Genomic DNA, 6000 nt, shown 5'->3' on the forward strand with positions numbered 1-6000 from the left:
CACCTGCCTTCGGACCTGCTGTTATTAGCATCAGGGTAAAAATAACAAACAACAGCTCATACCTTAGTAACCAGTGGGCCGGTAGCTAATGAAACCAGGGAGAGAAATAGATTACCTAATATGTTTTGAGATTTAACGTTGACTTTGTTATTTTAAGAATTTAGAAGGATGTTTTTCCTGCTCAAATGATCATATGTCAGCTTCCTCTGGAAGTGTGTGGAAGTCCCCTCGTACCCATTGTGTTGCCTTATTCAATTAAACCCTATTTAGAGGAACATGAAATGATTAGTTAATTCAAACATCCTCTATTAATGAGTGCCACCGCGAGGTCCTCTAACGCCGAGGAGAACATGCCTCATGGGACACACGGACTCATTCTCTGCTGCATCTCTCAGGGCGTGGGATCAGATCCAATAACTTGAGAAAATAAATATGGCGATTTCCCTATAAACCCTAAAAGCTGGTTTGTGTTAGCTTTGTTGCATTAAAAAAAAATGAAGTAAAAGAGGCTTCAAACATATTGCGGCCTTGCAATTTAAAACAGGCCGGAAAAATCTAAAAGTCCGAAAGGATCAACGAGGATGGCAAGCCAGCGAATGTCAGAGTTGTCAATTAGTTTAGGTGATCGAAAAAGGATCACCTGGTCTTATACGGGTGCCTTTTCAGCACCCCCCGGCCTCAAGCCAAATAATCCATATGTGGAGGAGAGGCCTTTTATCTTCTACTTTTCCAAAATGCACATGGATGTCTAGCTCATTTTCTGTATTAGCTGTGTCCCCGAACAGTTACTCATCATTTTGAGGTGGTTATTGTAATACGTAAAATTTTGTCTGAAAAATAATGAAGGAAATATTAGAAACACCTACTTGAAAATTTAGTCATGAATTTTTTTTTTTAAATATTTTATTTATTTATTTATTGGAGAGAGATCGGAGAGCCCAAGGTGGGGTGGGGGAGGAGGAAGGGGAGGGGAGAGGGAGGAGCAGACTCCCCATTGAGCCGGGCGCCCAACGCCAGCTGATCCCAGGACCCTGAGATCGGGACCTGGGCTGAAGGCGAGGCACCCAGGCGGCCCTGGTCATGGGCGTCCTGTAGAGTCCTCTCATCCCCTTGATTCTCTATTTGTTCAGAGGACGAGGAACAGCCTTTGAGCACCTGCTACCTGTCCTGGGAGGCAGGAGGTCAGGAAGGCCGCCTTACCTCCCAATCCTCCACCTGGAAGATTCTGCAGACTTGCAGAGCATGACCCTTGGGGTCCTTGACCACGGGCTTTCCTGGGGTGCCCAGGGCAGGGGAGCCCCTTGATGGCAGAGGAGGCTGTTTGTATCAGTGGAGCCGGACAACATGTCTTGGGCTACAACCTTGCTGGAGCTCTGGGCTCTCCTCTTGGCCCATGACAGAGTATCTTAGGAGACACCACATTTTAGAGACTTATATATGGCGGCAGAGCGTCTCCATCCCAGGCTCAGGCTCCAATACAACATTTCCAGAAGTTTAAGTGTGATGGACTTCTGCCGATGGAGGAGCCAGTGCCCACGGTGTTGGGGAAGGGGTGACCTGCCTCAGGGGTGGGAGCACCACATCAGCCTCACGGCCTTGGCCTCCCGCTTTGTCCCACTTCACAAGCTTCGGCCCCTGATGGGGTGCAGACAGGGTGGTGAGGCCCACAGGACGCTCTTGGTGCTGCACATGCTCCTGGCTGGGCTGTGTCCTTGGTTGGCGTTTACAGTCCTCCTTAGGGTTGATAACAGAACTCAGCTCCCTGAGGTGGAAGGACTGACGCCCTGGGCTCTGAGAGGCAGCAACTCGCCAGATGGCCATTTGTGGAGCATCTCTGTGACCTCCAGACAGTTTGCTTCAGGACTCACCCAGCCAGGTGCGGCCCATCCAGAAGGGTCTCCCTGGGGACAGGTGCAGCCCATCCAGGAGGGTCTCCCTGGGGACAGGTGCGGCCCAGCCAGGAGGGTCCCCCTGCAGAGAGGTGAGGCCCAGGCAGGAGGGCCTCCCTGGGGACAGGTGCGACTCAGCCAAGAAGGTCTCCCTGGGGACAGGTGTGGCCCGTCCTCACGGCTCCAAAACCACGGGATCCACAGCTGCCCTCCCCTGGTTCTTCCTTCCTGATGTCCCGAGTCCTCCGTGCGGAGAACGTCCTTCTAGAGCTGCTGGGCCACATCTTCCTCCTCTGAGCACGTCCTTGCTTCCCGTCCGTTCCTGTAGGACGACTGCGGGCGATGGGGTTCGGGGTGGCGGGCGCCTCTGGGATCCGGGGCTGCCGGAGTGCTGCACCCCACCCCCCACCGGGTTCCCTGACGCCCACTGAGCTGCCCCTTCCGGCACCCAGAGCGTCTCTCGCCTGCGGAAGGAGTCATTTCTCCCTCACCGGTTCTGAGATTTCTGCTTTGTCCTCTGCTCTCTGAAGTCGCCTGTGACGCACGGGGCTCTTTGAATTTTTCCTGCTTGAGGTTTGTTCAACTTCCTGAATCTGTAGGTTTGTGTATTTTGCCAGATTTGGGAAATCTTCAGCCATTGCTTCTTTGACTCCTTTCTCAGGCTCCCTGTCCTTCTCTCTCCTCCTGGGAGTTCTGGCCGCAAATGTTTGATCGCTGGGTGCAGGGCCGCGGGCCGCCGAGGCTCGGTGCTGGGGGCTTTGCAGTCCAGTCCGTCTTTCTGTCTGTGGTTCAGACCGGGGGACTCCTTTGTCCTCTGCTCAGGTTCACTGGTTCTTCTGCGGCCACACCTGTGCTGCTGAGTCCCGCCATGGGAATCTTCATTCTAGAATTTCAGTTACTACATTTTTCAAATATCAATCGACTTGGATCATATCTTTATTTAAATAGGTTACAAATAACTTTTAAGCTAGTATATTCCTCGCCACGTCCTATCCCATATCGCAAACCTCACTTGTCTACAGCAGGAAACACCTTTTTCATCTTGCACCTTTAAACCTTTTTTTTTTTTTTTAAGTAGGCTCCACGCTCAGCTTAGAGCCCCGTGTCATGACCCTGAGATCAAGACTGGAGCTGAAACCAAGAGTCTGAAGCGTGATCTACTGAGCCACCCAGGCGCCCTGCAGTACTAAAGCCACAACACCAAACCTCTGGAAATACTGTCAATTCAGGATGAGTTGGCCCCACCCTCCCCATCCAGAGATGGCTCACCTGGCTGGTGACTCGGAGCTGGGAGCCTCTGGGGTTTCTGCTACAGGACGCAAGTCTTCCTCTGGTGTGGCTTGGTGACGGGATCAGGCGAGAGGCCTTCCTGGCTACTGCTAGTATTGGCCTTAATTTAAAGATCCCAAAGGTAGAGCCTGGAGTTCTGGGATAAGCCTTTGGGGTCCAGGTGCATCCCCGTCAAACGAGCATCCTGGGTCATGAGACAAACTTTCTTCAGACTTAAAGGTAAAAACGGCTGATGCGTCTTGACTCTAATGTTCAAACACCCACATTTTAAAAGCTGGTGTGCGCTTGACCTTTAGCTGCGTGTTCTGAAACCGAAAACCTGTTGTTCTCTGACATTTCCCACCGCCCCCCACCCCGTGCAGCGGGACTTTTTCATCTGTCTCCCTGGCTGATGTGATGCCCTCCAGTGATAGAGAGGTCTTCTTTTTTCTTTTCCTTTCTTTTCTTATCTTTTTTTTTTTTAAGTCATCTGGAAATCAGAACAAGAAAGTTCTCCAGTTAACTTTGCCACATCTGGGTGCTAGTGATTCATGAAGAAGCGGCCTCGTTCTGGTTCTCATTTCAAGTGATGTTTACAAGGAGTTTAAGTGGCTGCCTCTCCGAGAGTCCTCTTTAATATATGGCCACTTGCTTCTCGCAGAGCCCGGCTTCTCCTTTTAAAAGCAGAATAACATTTTCCACAACCATATCTTAGGAAACGCGGGAAGGATTAACAAAACTCCTATTTTGCAAATCAATTTCAGATCGACTGGCCTGCACGGATAAGATGTTGTTACTTTATTTGCTAATTAAAACCATTTCCCTAAAATGTTGCTTTCCTGCCTCATTTGAATAACAAAGAGAAACGGAGATAGAACCACATCTGTTGAATCTTCTCAAATATTTCTGATCGCGGGGTGGAGGGAAAACATGAGACAGCAAGAGCATGACGCACAGACACTGAGGAAACCATCCACCGGCTGACTGGCAGATGGTCAAAGCCAAACGAACAAATGTGTTCCTATTTCTACCGTCAAGCCCCGACTCCCCGGACTCCCCCCACCCCCCCCCCCAGCCCCCCGACTCCCCACCTCCGTGCGCGCCTTCCTGGGGAGCGCGGCCGAATCAGCGCCCTCGATGCACGCTCATCGCGCAGTAGCTCACCTGCCTTCTCTCGTCCTCAACTTCAATTTTCAACCAAAAAAAAAAAAAAAAAAAAGCTGGTGATGTTAGAACGTCCAAGGATCAAACAGAAAAGGAAACAAACAGACACATGGCGGATTAGGGTTGTTAACAGGAGGTTACCCCTAAATACCTAAATGGTCTTGCTGCATATATATATATAAATATATATATATATATATATATATTTATATATATATATATTTTTTTTTTCTGAATACAACTTTTTTAAGGCCTTCCATTTAAGCAGGGCAGTTTGTAATTCCCTGTTGCCAAGTGAGCCAACAAATGTGCTTCTTTCATTTCGGCCGCTTGGCACTGTAGGCACCAGGGCCCTTTCGGAGTCGTGTCTTGCGTCCTGATCTCGATCATGCATGTCCCAGGACAGACCGAGAACGCTGCAGGCCTGGGAGTGACGGCAGTGCCCCGGCTCTGACACGCACGTCTTGGGTGGTTTCTGTATGAAGAGCCACCTTTCTGGAAGCCGGGGGTGCTGAGTAGTCAGCCCTGGACAGAGGACTCATCCTCAAAACTTGGTGGTCGCTCTGTCTGGGAGCCCAAATTAGAGCCCTCCGAAGGAGTCCGCTCCCGGGGCAGGGGGGAGGGTTGCGGGGGACAGCCGTACACTGGATGTGGTTGACCAGCTCTCCAGCCAGAGTTGGAGCAAATGGGGACAGCCGGATATTTGGGGATGGGGTGCATGGGACAGGGCATGCTCGTGTTTGGTGCTCTGCACACTCTCTCCCGCCTTCAGGGAGCAGCCGGAAGTCACACCTCCACCGTGCTCATCCTAGTGACGGTTGACTTGGGTGGGACTGACATGCTGGGTTTGTCCGTGGTCCCACCCTTGGTTCCAGTAAACCTGGCTCATCTGCTTCCGTCCTGAAGCCCTGCTTTCAACCTCACGGCCAAGCTGTCCCAGGCCCTGCCGGCCTCCTGAGTACTGACCACAGACACCCTGACTGCTGTTGCTTTCATTGCTGTGTGCAGCTGCGGTGCTGGGCTCTTCACCTACAACTTCTCATAAAGTGTGAAACACTTCTGCATGGGAGGAGGAAGAGGAGGAGGAGGAGGAGGGGGAGGAGGAGGAGGAGGAGGAGGAGGATTAGAGCACTGGGATCTATGGCAGCTGGGTAATTTGCGCTGGAAAGCAGGCAGGGACCAGGACTGAGACCAAGTCTTCATGCATCTGTCCTCCTCTGCTCACCCCTCTGCTTCTTTCCCCTGCCCCTGTGTCCTGGTCTCATTTAGGCCCCACATACCCTTGCTCCCCCTGCCCCAGGCTATCCTAGTCCCTTCAACCAATACCTCTGTTTCCAGAAGTTCCTAATCTAAACCCTCCATCCCTCATTACCAAAAGCAATTCCTCCTCGAAATCTTTAAGCAATCAAGCTCAAAGGCCTTGGCCCAGCATCCCATTCCTCCCCAGTCTGACCCCTTCCCACATCCTGACCACTTCCCTTCAGCTCCCAACACTAACCCTCCTTCCTAGGAGATTGTTCTACTCATTATCCCAAGGACGGCTCACGCCCTGCCATCACATGCCTCGTCTGGATCAAGAAACTGCAGGCTGCCCCTGTTCTTGGAGGACTCGCCTGCATTCCCCCCATCCTGCCCACCCTCGGGGACCAGAGCACACCCACCCTCCGGAGGGGCTGCC

The sequence above is a fragment of the Canis lupus genome, chromosome 25, assembly GCF_003254725.2.
Source record: "Canis lupus dingo isolate Sandy chromosome 25, ASM325472v2, whole genome shotgun sequence".
NCBI classification, from domain to species: domain Eukaryota; kingdom Metazoa; phylum Chordata; class Mammalia; order Carnivora; family Canidae; genus Canis; species Canis lupus.